This window comes from Sturnira hondurensis, unplaced genomic scaffold, assembly GCF_014824575.4.
Source record: "Sturnira hondurensis isolate 20B ecotype Veracruz unplaced genomic scaffold, ASM1482457v3 Scaffold0024152, whole genome shotgun sequence".
NCBI classification, from domain to species: domain Eukaryota; kingdom Metazoa; phylum Chordata; class Mammalia; order Chiroptera; family Phyllostomidae; genus Sturnira; species Sturnira hondurensis.
This window is the reverse complement of record NW_028096783.1, coordinates 6,931,444-6,948,694: the sequence shown is the minus strand read 5'-3', so window position 1 is coordinate 6,948,694 and position 17,251 is coordinate 6,931,444. Positions and strand designations below refer to the sequence as shown.

General features: G+C 39.4%; 1 pseudogene; it reads right to left on the bottom strand.

Annotated features, from left to right (window-relative positions):
- Positions 1-14,618: 14,618 nt before the first annotated feature.
- LOC118981457 (ATM interactor-like) lies at positions 14,619-15,709 on the bottom strand (annotated as a pseudogene).
- Between the last annotated feature and the right edge of the window lie 1,542 nt (positions 15,710-17,251).

Here is a 17,251-nt window from a genome sequence, read left to right as displayed (position 1 = left end):
TTTACATTTATAGCTGAAAATAGACCCCTTGACCTACAACTTTCCCATTTCCCCTACATTAGCCCTGGGCAACCACCTATTCATTCTTTGTTTTTATGCATTTGGAGATTTTATTCACATAAGAAATTGTTTTTCTTGCCTTTTACCACAACTTGCACCTTTCTGTTGCACGCTGGACATGCTTTATTAAGCAACACAAACTAGGATATGTAGCGTCCGGCCTGAGGTTTTATGTTAACCCAAGAACAGGACCGTGTTTAATGTTTTTTTATAGCTTTAGGTGCTAGAAACTTTCATTCTCTTTTGTTTTCTTTATATTTTACGCTGTTGACTTTGGGATCCTAATAACTTCTTGTTAAATAGAGTTTATGTCTTGCCACTTTCCAAGTTATCGTTTCTTATTATCCTAGAACCCTGTTTATGGTCGATAAGGCAAGGGGGGCAGTTCTCTCCTGTTCTGTGCTGTTATGGTTAGATCTCAGTTTGTGTGGGTGCCCTGAGCTGTGACCTTCAGAACATTTCATGGACTTTTTTCTCCCCTTTTGTGATCCTGGGAGGGTAAAGGACACTCTATGCGTCTAGTTGCACATGCCACAAACCCAATGTGTCATGAGTAAAGTTTGTCTCAGAGGACGGTCCTTTCCTCAGGAGAATGCTGTGGGCATATTTCAAAATGGCTACTTTCCCTTGCTCTGCCTGAGACGTGAGGGAACTGTCTTTGCTCAAACTCAGTTTTGATCGGCTGCGAAACTCTGGTCCTTTGGCACAGTGACTCTTATTTAGAGCTACATGTGTACTTACCTAATGGGTGACAGAAAGGGCGTATGACAAGAGTCTGAGTAAATACCTGGGCGGTATTTGATGTGCAGTGCAACGTACAGGCAAATAATCAGTCTTATAAAGTTCATCAGCATTGTCAAACTCATCTCTGAGATGAGGAAATTGATTCTCTGAGAAAGAAACTATTGCCTAAATGCAATATTCAGAGCAACATACCGAGAAATTTTGCAAGTTCCTGTATTTATAAATAATCTTGCATATAAAGCCTCTCAGATACTGTGTTTGTAAAAATACTGTATTCTTTTACATAAAACATATCTCTTTAGTAAAACTATTCACCCAAAACTTAGCAACTTAAAATGTTGTTTTATGACAAATTCTCTCTCTGAATGTTTCACACTTGGGCATGCAAATTGATAGGAATATATTCAATAGAAGTAGTTCTTCCAGGCCACACAGAATGTTGCACATTTTGAAAACATAACTAGGCTGATTACACTCTAAAAGTCCCACAGGGATGTCTTCAATTCCAAGAAAGCAGAAACACAATTTTAAGAGTAAATAAGCCACTCAGACTCTTTTGCTTGCATATTGACAATTCATGAAGACTTTTGTTCTTAATATTTTTTATTTATTCCTTACTGTTTTCTAAGTGGGACGAACGTCTACTCATGGAGGTGCGTGCTTTACTCCACAGCGGTAAAAGAAATGCACGGAGATCAACCTCGTGAACAGGGAGGAACTAAGTGAAGTGGGTCTACCTCTGAAACAATGAAAATACATGCAAAACGACACAAACCAACCACATTAAAAATATGACAGATAACAAAAGCCGCTGCAAGGACTGAAAGTTGTCTATCCAAAATAAACTGCTCAAACGTGCTGAGACAGTGAGATCCGTGAAGTTTTTACATGGGAGCTATTCCTAACCCCGCCCCTTCCCAGACCAGTGATGTGGCACAAAATCCCCCCATGTCGACAATGATGAGATCTGATTGCTTCCGGAGTTCAGGAAAAGCACAGTTACCAGAGCAGAATGTGTTGTCCTAACTTGGAACTCCTTTGGAAATTGGAATAAGTTCAGTATTTGATTTAACTCGGAGCACAGTTTGGGTGGGATGAGGGAGTTCCGGGGGTGAGGGGTACTTGACCTCAGGGTGTCACTGAAACAATGGAAAACAACAGGCAATATTTCAACTACCTGGGAATTTAAAAGAAGTCTGAAGAACTAGACAAACATGGGGAACTTCTAAAAGCTCAAATACATTCTTGGGAATCTAAAAGTCTGTCCGAGCTGTACACATGCTTGGGAAAGTCCAGGGAAAGCAGAGATGGCAGTCACGCACTTCTGGTTGAACTTGAGGCTCTGGCAGAGACAGACAGTGGGAGCGAAGAGTAAGTGGAGTCTAAGTCGAGATAGACTTCTCTCTGAAGTTTAAAGACGTGCTTTTTCACACAGATCCACTTGGGCAAAAAGGCCGAAGTCATGCATTCAAGGCTTTTAGAAAACGAGATGAACACTGGTAATTTGGCCAATAAGTTATACTGATCAAGGTATGACTCTTAGGAAGTTAGGCTGAAAAATAAAAACAAGAAATCAAAGGGGAAAATACTAGCACAAAAGTGAGTAAACAAACACTGATGGGAAGTAAAACTCTATAGAATTAGCCCAAGAGTGCTAAATAATAAACAGCAATGCGAAATATGACGAAATGAAGCTGGCAAATTTTGAAGGTACAGAGTTCTGAATCCAGAGTTATTTCAACATTTTCTGACATCTCAAATTAACTATAAAAATTTCAAAACAGACAAACTAATAGGAAAATGTGCTATATAAACATGAAGGAAAATTAGCCAACAGAAATATGTTCTCAGTGGGATATCAATACAAAAGTAGAGATTACAATAAACAATGAAGTGAAATTCCTAGAGTTGAAAATTTCAAGTAAAAAATAAAAACAATAGAGGGGCAAAACAGAAAAAATTAGCTTGCTGAATAATGTATCAGAAAATGTGAAGATAGATTAATAAAGATCACCCAGTTTGGGTAACAGAAACAAAAAGAAAATGAAGGGAAAAAACCCAGATTTTGTGACCCAGGGACCCCCACTGACTGTGACAACACAGTCGTAACATAGCTTCCAAAAAGAGAAAAGAGAAAGCAAAAAAAGAAACTGAAATAATGGTCTAAAAATTCACACGTGATGAAAACATTCATTTTTACTTCAAGTATAATAAACATAAAGAAATCCACATCCTGCAACATTACAGTAAAGCTAATGAAAGTGAAAGACAAAAAGAAAATCTTATGACAGCAAAAGAAAAATTTTTTATGTACAAAAGCCCCTCAATGTGATTAACATAGGGTTGTTTTTTTTTTATCAGAAACCATGAATGCTGGAAGAAACAAGAAAGACGTTGGAAAAGACTGTGAACCAAAAGTCTGCTTCCTGTAAAACCCCCCACCAAAAGTGAAAAATTTGGGGTCAAAATATTTACAGATAAAAAATAACAAAGCTTTTCACTAGTAGATTCACTGTCCAAAAAAATACTAAGGGCAGTCTGGTTTATAGAAATGAAAGAACATTAGACAGTAATTCAAACCCATATTGAGAAATAGAGAACGCCAGTAAAAATATCTTAACTAGATATTATAAAAAAAGAGCATAAAATATTTGTAGATTTTTTATAACTTTCTTAAACTCCCATTTGTTCTGAGAGGCAACTAAAATAATCATTATAAAACAGTGATGATGGGCTTACAATGTACATAGAGATGTGATTTGTATGAAAATAATATTTAAAAGGAGTGAGAATGAAGATATATTAAAAACATTTTTCTGTAATATTGACATTAAGTCAGTATTAACCCTAATTAAATTGTTTCCAGTTAAGATGCTAATTATAGTCCTCAGATAAAACATTAAGAAAATATCTAAAAAATATATAGTAACCAAGGGAATTTAAAATATGCACTAAAAATATCTAACAAAAAATAAAGCAGAGGTCAGAGAATAGAGAAACAAATAAGAAATAAGACATATAAAAACATAGTTTTAAATGGTCAGTATATAACATCCTAACTTTTCATAAATTATGTTAAATGCATATGAATTTAACACCACAGTTCAAGGCAGAGATTAGCAGGCAAAATGAATTAAAAATGCACATAATTCATTAATATGCTTTTAACAAAATGCATATTTTAGATTCAAAGTTACAAATTGTTTGAGAAGCAAAGAATGGAAGAAGGATATACCATGCACACAGCAACCAGGAGAGAGTGGCTCTTCTGATATCGGACAAAACAGACATTAAGGTAAAATTTTTTATATGTGACAAAGAATTTCTTTTCAGATAAGAGGGGCAATTCATCTGACATTATAACAAATATAAATGGGTAGCTTCTAACACGATTTATACGAAGTCCATAAATCAAAACTGACCAAAATAAGGGGAGAAATAGAGCATTCAACAGTAATAGTTGGAGGCTTAATAACACACTTTGAACAAATGGGTAGGATTTCTAGGCAGATCAACTAGGAAACAGATGACCTAACCAGCACTATAAATCCAGTCCATCTAGCACTTAGAATACTCTACACAGTCACCGTAGAACATCCATTCTTCTCAAGTTCATAAGAACCATTCTCTAGGATTAGCAATATGTTAAGCTTTAAAACAACTTTTAAGTGATTGAAATCATATAAAACATTTTGTCTGACTACACCAAAGTTAAATTAAAAATGAACAACGAAAGAAAATTTGGAAACTTCACAAATATAAAAAATAAAAATAAATAAAAATCCTGAAAAGCAAAAGACATTGCAAAATATATTACAAAATATTTTAGGATTAATGGAAATGAGAACTAAGCATACAAAACTTATGTGATTCATCCACAGCCCTGCTCTAAGGGAAATCTGTAGCTTTAAATGGCAATATTGTTAAAAAACAACAAAAAAATAAATTAATAACCTCATTTTCCCTCTTATGTAATTGAAAAAGAAGGGCAAACTAAACCCAAAGAGCAAAAGAAAACAAATAATAAAAATTTACAATAAAAGATATATAATAGAAAAAAAGAAGACATAAAAAAGCTATAACCCCAAAGGTTTATTTCTTGAAAGGGTCAACAAAAGTGAACAAATTTTAGCCAGACTGACCAGCAGAAAAATACTCAGATTACTAAAATACAGAATGAAAGAGGGGATACCAATACTTATGTTGCAGACATATATAGAATAATAATGAAATAATGTAATAACTGAATAACAACAAACTAGATAACTTACAGGAAATAAACAACTAACTAGGAAGACACAAACAAATGAAACTGACACAAGAATAAATAGTCCTAAAACAAGCAAAAAATATAGAATTAATAATTTAAAATTTCCAACAAAGGAAATCCAAGGCCAAGATGATTCAATAATAAACTCTACCAAAATTTTAAGGAAGAATTAATATCAATTTTTCACAAGCCCTTTTAAAAGTAGGAGAGAAGGGAACAGTTTTTAACTCATTCTTTGAGGCCAGCATTACTCCAGTATCAAAATCAGACAGAGCCATCACAGGAAGAGGCAACTATGGAGCAAAATCTCTTCTGATTACAGATATACAATCAAAACCTCAACAGAACACTAGGAAACCAAATTCAGCAACATAAAAAATACATATTGCTCACCATGACCCAGCCTAGTTTATCACAGAAAGGCAAGTTTGTTTTAACATTTGAAAATGTACCATACAAATAAAAATCAAAGTTATATGATCATTTTAATAAGCACAGCAGAAGTGTTTAGCAATATCCAACACTCTTGGGTGATCAGAACACTCACTAGTGATATCAGAAAGATGGCTGAATGGAAGTTTTCTACCTTTTTCTCCCATCAGAACACCAATCTTGACAAATACCCACAGACAAGACTGCCACTCTGGGAGGCCAAGGAGTCCAGTGAAGACCTTCCAACACACTGTTGGAAAAAACCCTCAAAATTCAACTATGGTGCATTGAAGAAAGTAAAGGAGCATGTTCACTTTGCCTCCATCAGCACCCCCCGAAGGCAAATAAAAATTCTCTACACAAAAATTCTCCCACGAGGAAAGGCTTATACTCCCTTCTCTCATCACTCCTGTGCATTGCTTTTGTCAAACTCACCAACTAATTGTGTCTTGGTAGGATAGAAACCATATTTTATATAGCTCAGTTCCCAATCACCTGTACTCAGCAAATCACCATGAACACAGCTGGCCTTGCTCAGACGGTTGTTATTTGAAGCTGAAGATTCAAATGAAAATGATGCTCTATGGCTCTTACTGGATCACTTAGACAAGATGCACATGCAGCTCTGCCTGGGTATCATCTTCCCAGCCATCAGCCGCTAGGCCTCAGGTACCCACCCAGCCACCCAGGGAAACAGTACTTATATCTGAGGGCAGGGTATGAAGTACTTTCCCTGAGATGAAGAATATACATGGACTACCTTCCTACATCAACAAATGTGGAGTTTCAAGAGAACCCTCACACGCTGTTTTTAATCAGCATCTTCGTTTCACCGGGGGCAGGCGACCATTTACTTTGCATTGTGATTCAGTAAGAGACAGATTTAAAAGCTCAGCCAGAAATATATTAATTCTCTCCTGGGTGCAGAATTATGGGAAGAAAACTCTTATCGTTACCATGGGTGTGTGTACAGTTTCCTAGGGCTCCTGTAAGAAGATGCTACAAACCAAATCGCTTGAACAACAGAAATGTATTGTCTCACAGTTGTGTGGGCAAGAAGGCCAAGATCAAGGTGTAGGTAGGATTATTGGGTCTGAGGACTGTGAGGGAGAATCTCTTTCATGTTTCTCTCAGAGCTTCGGTTGGCTTGCTAGAATCTTTGACATTCCTTTGCTGGNATTTAAAAGCTCAGCCAGAAATACATTAATTCTCTCCTGGGTGCAGAATTATGGGAAGAAAACTCTTATCGTTACACATGGGTGTCTGTACAGTTTCCTAGGGCTCCTGTAAGAAGATGCTACAAACCAAATCGCCTGAACAACAGAAATGTATTGTCTCACAGTTGTGTGGGCAAGAAGGCCAAGATCAAGGTGTAGGTAGGATTATTGGGTCTGAGGACTGTGAGGGAGAATCTCTTTCATGTTTCTCTCAGAGCTTCGGTTGGCTTGCTAGAATCTTTGACATTCCTTTGCTGGGAGAAATTATCACCCTAATTTCTGTCTTCACCTTCATTTGACCCTCTCTCTCAGTGTTTCTGTCTGTGTGTGTCAATTTCCTTTTTTTATACCAGTCATACTGGATTAGGGCCCATCCTAATGATCTTGTTTGAATTTGACTTTATTCTCTTATATAAAGACCCTGTGTTGGAATACGTTCACTTTGAAGCACTGGTCGTTAAGACTCCAACGTACCTCCTTTGAAGGGAGTGGCCCAATTTCACCCATAAGAGCCCCAGGCTGTTGCATATCATGCATGCTATATTGTTCGTCTGGGGTGGTAATTCTACCATACGCTTCATTGATTATTTCCTTTCTCCTGGAAAAAATTTCCCTTGTTGACATTAATACTAATAAGAACATACAGTTTCATTTCTTTCCACCAGAAAGACAACTTCCTTGTTATAAGATGAGCTCAGGCAAACAGAATGCTACTATTTTAGGAGAGAGGCTCAGGAAGGAAAGAAAAATTTGCCAGATAAAGAAAAGTTCCACATAACCACAGAATGGACATCTGGCAGGCACGGCTTTTTTAGGCGAAAGGAGATGAAGAGGGTGAAGGACATGGGCGGGTTTTAGTATATGCTCCTGAAAAGCAAAATGGAACCTGGCAGTCAAACATGCACAACCAGGTCACCATCTGGAGGGGCCATTGGCTACAGTCCCTGGGAGCATCTTAGTCTTTGTTTCCTGTCAATAGCGGCTGCTATGTCCTGGGCTCCTCCTGCCTTCCAGATAGTGTGCTAAGCAGTACCTTGCATTATGGCATTCTGTGCTCCTTGACAGACCTGTGAGGAAGCTTGTGCGCTGATGAGAACATGAGGCTCAGAGTGATGAGTGATAGTTTCTAGCACTAGTTAGTGATGAACCAGATGCTGAACCCTGGTTAGCCGTGCTTCAAGTTTCAGCCTTTGACCCTGTGTTGCCATCGGAGTTAGCATCCTTCCTGTTCCCAGTTCTCGTTGGTCCAGCTGGGTGGTAGGAACACTCCACTGGACTGAAGTCAATGGGCCCTGCCCAGCTGCTAAGCATGGTGCATGAGGAGCATATCAGAGGCCTGAGAACTGAGACAAGCTTATTCCATGCCTATTTCATTGTTTCTTCTGTGGGATCCAGAGCTGGCTGGTGCAGGAGTGCACGCACACACACACACACACACACACACTCACCAATGGGGCACCTGTGAACTCATGCCTGGCGGGAAAGATGCATCTGCTCCTCTTCCTGTCTTACACCTGCAATAGACTGAGTGTGTCTCCCTCCCAACCGAGTAGTTGAAACCTGGTCCTAATGTGAAAGTGTTAGGAGGTGAAACATTTGGGAGGTGATTTGGTGATTTGATCATGAGGATGGCCCCTGTAAATGGAATTCATGCCCTCCTGGAGAGCTTCCTGTTCCTCATACCAGGTGAGGACACAATGAGAAGGTCACCAGGAAGCAGGCCCCTACCAGATACCAAATCTATTGGCACCTTGATCATGAGCTGCCCATCCTCTGGAGGTGTGAGAAGTGTCCGTTGTTCAGGCCAGTTACTCTATGGTGCTCTGTGATAGAAGCCCAAACAGAGCAAGACACAGTGTCCATCCCAGCATGTCCTGCTACTCTGCTCTCACCCTGCTCCTGTGTAACCCCCGGGTAACCTTAGAGAAAATAGCCTTTGTTTGACATGATTTCCTCTTCCTTTAACTTCTAAATCTCTTATTTTTCTTTATTTTTCTACAAAATGCAAGGCAGCCAGATTTTATTTGATTGTGCTTTACTGTAGAGGGATCATTGATTATATAAATGCAGTTTAGGCAATAAGATTTGTTAGTTAAATTCTGCCTTTCCTTAGCGATTTGGTAATTAAACTTTCTACAGCTTTCAAAAAGCTTCAGGGAAATGTGCATGAGTAGAAGCACATATAAGTGTGTATGTCTGCACATTCAAAATGTATAAGTTCAATTAACAGAGATAAAAGTTAGTTTATTCTTTTCTACGTTAGACCACTCAGCAAGTCTATTACAACAACCTAACCTTAAAGCCAGTGCTCAGATTCCTGTAGACAAAATAAACAAGCCTGCACATTCAGCTCCCACACGTAGGCACACAATTCTCATTTACAGGAAAATGTGTCATTAGGTTTTCCTGTGGCTTCTCTATAATTTTTGAAGTTAGGCTCAGTGTTAACTAAGGTAACTTAACTGTGTTTTCTAATCCTAATCACTTGGGTCTATAGAGAAGGAGAAGGGTTATAACCTACCCAATGTGGCTTACATTTTATTTAGGCAACCTCCTCTCCCTTCTCTGAAATAAAACAACCTTAAGGGGAAGAAAGAAGGGCTCGGCGACATTGCTCAGAAAACCCAGACTGATGAGGACATGGATCTAGACGTAGTACTGCAGGCATCCGACACACCTGAGTGGGTTGGGGTTGAAATCCAGAGCTCTGAATTCAAGGGCTTTGTATTAGACATTTTTACCCAAGGGCTTCCACTCAGGTACAATGCCAGACAAAATGCAGTCAAGCTTCTTTTGCATTGTATTGAAATATACATTCAGAAGGGAGTCTCTATCACAAACAGAGCACAGAGAGTTTTTATAGACTCAACCCTTGTGTGTCTAGCACTCAGACCAGGAAGTGAAACATTACCCATACCCAGAAGCTCCCTCATTCCCCAGCTTTCCCTCCACACTATGCTGAGAATCAGTCAGACTACTTAAAAAATGATTGTGCCTACACACCTTTATTTACCTGGAGTCAAACCACAAAAAGAGCCTAGGAGAAAGCCAGGGAAAGGGCACAGTCTCTCCCAAAGCTTGGCTATGGGACCGGCAGCCCAGTGGACAGTACCACTTATACCAGATCTCTGGGACGCCTGAACCCCTGGGCTAACACGCAGGGACATTCCTCATGGAATTCCAGCATGGGATCGGCCTATAGAGTTCTCCCCTTGGAGGGTACCTTTCTTGTTCTTCTCCTTCCAGCTGGAATTAGGCAAGCATTTGAAATGATAGCTGAGCTTTTGAATCCTAATTGGGGGCTTTGTCTTTCCCATCTTTCTTTAGGACTCTTCTCTCCATGTCTGTTCCTGTGACTTCTTTGGGAGGTGATCTGGTGATTTGATCATGAGGATGGCATTCCTGAATGGGATTCTACACATGTTCTCTGTTCTCTGGAGTCCTCTGTTTTAATACATGCCGTTTCCCTGATATTACAGATAATTTTCGTTCTGGGTGTTATTTCAGCCACAGACTTAAAACTTTAATATTTTTAGGTAATGACCTCCATCACTGTCTTAGGCAGCATGCAAAGGTGAATTTATACTCTCTCTTAGAGTTGTATATAAAACATGTGGTTAGTTATATCAGCTATATCTATGACTAATATAAATAAATTTTACTTTATTCACAACAATCCACATATGTAAACAACATTTTTAAAAACACTTCTCAATTAGAGATGGAGTCAGTACAAAGTGGTGTGGCTTGAAAAAGGTTAGTGCCTCTGATCAGGAAGAAGTTCCCCAAATCCCCTCTCTCCTAAACCAGGGGAATCACAGCCACCGGGAACAGTGCAATTGGCATAAATTATCTCCATCCTGATCCCACATAAAAAACACAGATTTATTTTATACCTTTAACAAACAAGAGTTCAAAGTTATCTTTGAGTAAGTAGTAGATTTTTGAGTAGACAAAATGTAAGGCTAATTCAAAATTAATTTGAGTTAATTTGGCCACAGACTAGGTAGATGAACTTGACCAGACATCCATTTAGCACTTAAGGGTCTCAGTTTTATCCCAGGAAGACGTGTCTGTGGCCTTCCCTGTCAGCACGAGGACAATGAAGACCTGGCAGTCCACTGTCACAGCGAAGGGCTGTACAGAAATAAATGACTATGGCTTTTCCAAGTTGCCCAGGGGCCAAGAGAGGGGCATGCTTTTTGAGTCGTTATTTTGCCTCCGGAAATCTGTTGTGTTACTACACAAGCAGAGGCAGAGACTCACAAGAATTATATGCAGTCCTTTGTAAACATAAAGGTCACCAGCCGCCCATCATCTGCACTCCAGGAACTCTGCTTGGTTTCGTCATAGTGTGTATCCACTGATCTCACAAAATCGAGCCACCTACTGGCTGGTGGCTGGGGCGGTTATGCTTCCCGGGCAGGTGAGGGGGATCAACACACAACTTACTAGCCCCTGCAGGGATCACATCCCGAACCCTGGAATCACTGCCCAACATACTGAATTAGATTTTCTGGAACACAGGGTCTATTTCTATGGGATAGGCAAGGGTCTTACTCCATATGTAATTGGCATTTTTTAAACTACATTGACATATATCCTCCTCCAAAGATTTTTTTAGGGTGAAGGAAAAAACCAAACACTTGTTATCTACAAGCTAACATAGAATTATGATACCTCTGTTAAACCCAAATCTGGGCTCTTGAAGGCTGTAACTTCTAATTCTCACACGAGATGGGTTGCATGTAGAAGCGCTATATTACATTGTCATTAATAACACACGCTGTACAATCAGACATCCTGACTCTGTGATTTTGTAGTTGTGTGACCTTAGAAGTGTAAATTATTCTGTGTGGACTAGTTTCCTCCTTTGTAAAAATTATAATAGTATCTGCCTTAGAGTGTCATGGGGATTAAATGAGATAATATATGAAGCACAAGAGCTTAGAGCAGTGTCTGTCACACAGTAGGTACTCACTGAACTGAACCCTTTATAATTATTCACATTGCGTACCCTTAAGGAACATGCAGGAGTCAATTGTTTCATTTCCATTGCCCAGCGCTAACATTTCCTCTGGCCTCTCAGCAGTGCTGCCTCCTCAGACTATCAAGACATATTCTAAATTGTGGGGGGAAAGATCCACATGATCCAAATTATTTCGTGCCATTAAAGCACTTATATTCTAAATGATGGGCAATCAAATCTCACGCTTCAGAGACCAGGTTGATCATTAAAAAGTCTCCACTCTTCCTAAATGCAGGCGCCCTACAGCAGATGCTGTTGTCGGTGACATAAAGTCCTTCCCGCAATGAGCAAGGATGGTTTAATAGGGCCTCACCTTCTCAAGGCAATTGTCCTGCTAGTTGAGAGTGTGTGCTCAGAAGTCAAATTCTGTGAATAATAGTCCGGCTCCTTCATTTACCTGTTGTTTCACCTTGGGTAAGTTATTAAATCTCTCTCACCTGAGCTTCTCTAGCCAAGCCATGGAGGTAGTAACAGCAGTTACCTTAGCACATTGCTGTGAGCCTCCAATGGGATAAGCTGATGCATATTAAGCTTTTAGCCATTCCTGGCACAGATGACCAGTCACAATGCTGTTATTATCTCTGTTTATTTGTGTCCTATTCATGTCAGAAAAGGCTGCAACAGCTGATCATTTACATCAAAGGAGGAGAATAGCCCTATTGTCGTTTTAAAGAAAACTCTAGAATAACCCCCATTACAAATTATACCAACAAATAACTGGAGGTCCATTTCATGACATACAGAGGTTTCATTTATTAATTGAATGATTAAGTGATAGCTACAGATAGCCTGTGGGAGTCTGAACCTTGTTTAATGCTTTTTCTTTTCTGATCTCAGGCTGTTGCCCTTGGGTGTCGTTGCTTCTAGTCCCCCTCAGCTGACAGGGCAAAGCAGTAATGGGTCTGCATACTCACCGGTGCGTGTGCACATACTTATATCTGTGACGTGCTAAACGCAGGCTCATAGTGGTGTCTCTAATCCATTACCTCATGGATTATTCGAGCCTCTTGTCCTTGCTTATTTACATGTAACCTCCCACTCCAATGGCGAGTGACATGGCTCCCACCACCTGCCAGCCTTTGAATCATTCGATTCAAAGGCAAATGCGTGGCGGCGTCAGAACTGTTCATCTCCATGCCTGTGGAACGGCTTCATCAACCGGAGCAGAGTGCTGATGCCCAGGCTCTGCTGCCTTTAGCGCTGCTGACACCGTTTCCAGTTGCACAGTCAGCGCCTTCTCCCCGACCTCCCCCAGGGAGGTGTTCTGTATATCTGAGATACAGTTAGATTGCATTGTCAAATCTGCATTCCCTTAAGATCCCTTGATCTTTTAAATGAACTTTTTTGAAAAATATTCCATGTTTTAAGGTCACTCCTTAATGATGTACAGGTCTACGTGGGAAAGTTTTACAGATTTTGACCAGTGTGTAGTTTCATATATGTACCATTCCAGTACCATACGGGATAGTCCCATCTCCCTAAAAATTACGTATGCTTCATCTGTTCAATCTGTACCCCCAATCCTCTAGTGCCCATTAATTTTTTGCTATCTCTTTAATTTGCCTTCTCTAAAATGTCACATAATTGAAATCATAATGAATGTAGCCTTTTGAGACTGTCTCCTTGCACTTAGAAATATACATAAGTCTAACCAAGGTCTTTTTACAGCCTGTTAGTTTATTTCTTTTTATCTCTGAATAACAATATCCTATTGTGTGGGCATATCATAGTTTGTTCATTCACATATTGAAAGATATAACTGCTATTTAATCTTTGCAGATTATGAAGAAAACTTACAAACATTCATGTGCAGGTTTTATTTGTATACTTTTCTCACCCCAGTTTTATTGAAATAGAATTTACATGTAACATTATGTAAGTTTAAGGTGTAAAAGTGTTGCTTTGATACACTTATATTGCAAAATGATTACCAATATAGTGTTAGCTAACACCTATATCACCTCACTGAACTATTAGTGCCATTTGTTCTCTTGTGGTGAGAACACTTAAGACCCACTCTCTTAGTAACTCAAATGTCCGTACTATAGTAACTATAATCACCACAAAGTACCTGAGGCTCCCAGAACTTAGTCATCACGTAACTGGAAGTGTGCACTCTTTGACTAGCCCCTCCCATTCTCTGCCATTCATCCCCTTTATCCCCAGCCCCTGATAACCACTATTCTAGTGTCTGTTTAGCTTTTTTGGATTCCATATACCGGTGATACTACCCAGTATTTGTCTTTCTCTGTCTGACTTATTTTACTTAGCAAAATACTTTCACCATCTATCCACATAGATTTTAAAATTGGTTGTGTGAATAGCTAGGAGTGAGTGTGCGGATGCTGTGGCGAGACTATGTTTAGCTCTGTAAGGAACTGCCATGTGGCGGTACAATTTGCATTCTCATCAGCAACCAGTGACGGTTCTCATTGCTCTCCATGCTTTACATACTTGCCAACAATGGGGATCATCTGTTCGTTTTTTGGTTTTGGCTATTTAATTGGTGTGTATTACTGCCTCATTGTCTTTTTTCCCCTCTGCAGTATCTCATTATCCATTTGTAATTCTACAATGACAGATGATGTTGGGAAGCTTTTACATGTGTTTATTGCCCATCTATTATTGTCTTTGTTGAGGAATCTATCAGGTATTGCCCCATTTTTTTAGATCAACATATTCAGTCTATAATACACTCACATTTATGCACAAATTTTGTGTTTACAAGTGCACATGGCAAAGAACCTCAAAGAGTCAAAGCAACTGCGTAACAACTACATTCAACGGCGTTAATACTATGTCTCCACTCTTCATCTTCTAAATCCAAAAGGAAATGGTAAATGCATCCCACACATGGATTCCATTTTTAGAAGTTGGAGACTGTGTCTGGTTCTGTACATGTCTGGGTTTCCACAGAGGTGAACCGAGATTCCATCGTGTTCTGGGCCAGAGTGGCAGGAAGAAAGTCATCCATCGCCATCTGAGTTTCATTGCTAGTGAAGAACAAGCTCCCCCAGGTTTCAAGGCCAGAGTGCATGGTCTGTGTTTCTGTACTGTTCAACTGAACCTTGCTTTCTAGGGCAGATAAATTTTTAGCAGTGGAGATTCCTTCAGTTTGGGTCTCTGTGTCAGATGAATCGGGACTCATGGAAAAGCTGGAGAGTTTCAGAATACTTCCCAGAGGCAGAGGAGGGCTACTCATCTGAAAAGAAGTTCAAGTCTGTCTGTGTCTGCATGTCAAACATTTCAAGGCCTAAGAAATTAGAGTTCCCCCTACCACTGTAGGGCAGGGCAGAAGTGTCTGCAAGTAAGAAGTCAGTTTGGGTTTCTGTGTCCAGTGATTCTAAGAGTGGCCCCATGGTCATGGTGCTAAGCTCACTCTCCTCAGTTTGAGTCTGGACAGTTGAGGCTGAAAGAACTCTCCAGTATTGAAGTCTCAGGATTCTGGGCTGGGCCAGATGGGAGCTGGGTGACTGTCATGCCCAGTATTCGTGTCAGACAGAAGACTGAGATTGTCCAGTGTCTGACCAGGCAGATTACTTGACAGAATGTTTTCTAAGTCTCTTAATACATCCATAGTGTGGGTCTGGTTGTCTGTCACATTCTGTGAAGGAAGAACACTGTTCTGTGCACTGAAGTTTATAATTGGTGCAGGCTTCTCAGTATCTTGAGTTAAAGTCTTAGGGTGGTTCTAAGGGAACAGACCATGAGTATGAGTCCCTTCTACTAAGCTGCTGCTTATAATATTGTCTGTAGGAATACTGTGTGATGAATGGGCACTCTCTGAAATGTCTCCACGCATTGCAGCTTGGTCCGTTTGGACTCAGTCGTCTGCCGAACTTTGCATTCCACTGGTTCGAGTTTCTCTGGGTATCCCACCTGACTGGAAACAGGCATCTGAAACACATCAGTCTGAGGAGCCGTAGATGAAGTTACCTTAGAACTGTATTGCCTCATTTTTAAATTGGGTTGCTTCTTCTTGTTGTTGAATTTTGAAAGATTTTTATGTATTTTGTATATGAGTCTTTTATCAAATATATGTCTTACAAATATTTTCTCACAACCTGTGGCTTCCTTTTCACTCTATTTTATGAATCTTTTTTATTGAATTTATTCAGGTGACACTGGTTATCAAAGCTATACAAGTTTCAGGGGCACAATTCTAGACCACATCATCTGCACACTGAATTTCGTGTTCACCACTCCAAGTCAAGTCTCCGTTCATCACCATTTTCCCCCCATACTCTCCTCCCCTCCCCCTGGCAACCACCACACTGTTGCCCTGTTGTTTGTATCCATGAGTTTTTTCTGTCTTTTTTCCTCCTTTTTTGTTCAATCTTTAACATTGTCTTTCTCAGAGTGAGTGGGAATTTTTAATTGATGAAGTCCAACTTATTCATTCTATTCTCTCATGGATTGTGGTTTTGGTGCTTTACCTAAAACCCATTTCCAACCCTAAGGTCATCCAAATTTTCTTCTGTTATTTTTTGTACATGTTTAATAGTTTTCATTTTTCATTTAGGTTGAAGATGTATTTTGAGTCCATTTTTGTGAAAGGTGTCCAATGTCTATCACAAAGTTCATTTTTATTTGTTTGTTTTGTGCATGTGCATGTCCAATTGTCCCAGCACCATCTGCTGAAAGACCAGCTTTCTGTACTGAGCTGCCTCTGTACCACTGTCAGAGATTAGTCAACTGTATTTTTTCAGGGTTTTTGTGAGTGTGCCCTCTCTCTTCTATCCCAGTAATCTACACCTGGATTTTTTCTCTGACACTATGCTACCGTGATTACTATAGCTTGATAAGAAGTCTTGAAATGGATAATGGAAATCCTTCCCCTTTGTTCTTCTCTGGTACCATGTTGGCTCTTCGAGATATTATGCCTTTCCACATAACTTTTAGAGTCAGCTTGTAGTCAATATCTACAAAACAGATGGCTGGGGCTGTAACTGAGATTTTGTTGAATACAGGGGTCAATTTGGAAAGAGTTGACTTAATAATATTGAATCTTGCAGTCCATTGGTATGGAATATCTCTCAATTTACTTAGATCTTTGTTTTCTTTAATTGGAATTTTGTTTTTTCTTGCATTTTGTTAGAATTATGCCTAAGTATTTCATGGCTTTTGATGTGTTGTGGAAGTATTATTTTCTGTTGTATTTGTTTAACCAGTTAATTGCAGGTAGGTAGGAAACAAATTGACTTTCATATATTAAACTTGTATTCTAGAGCCTTACTATGCACACGTTTATTAGTTTCAAGAGCTGATTGTTGTTGCTACTTTGGTTTTTCTACATAGATAATCATGTCAGTCTCATTTCTTCCTTTCCAATCATTACATTTCCTTTTCTTGTCTTATTTCACTAGCTAGGAATTCCAGTATGATTATGAATATCAACAGTGAGGGTGTACATCCTTGTCTTGATCCTGGTCTTAGGGGAAAATTTATATGGCAATGTGATTTTTCTTCTTGAGCCAGTTGATACATTGGATTACATTA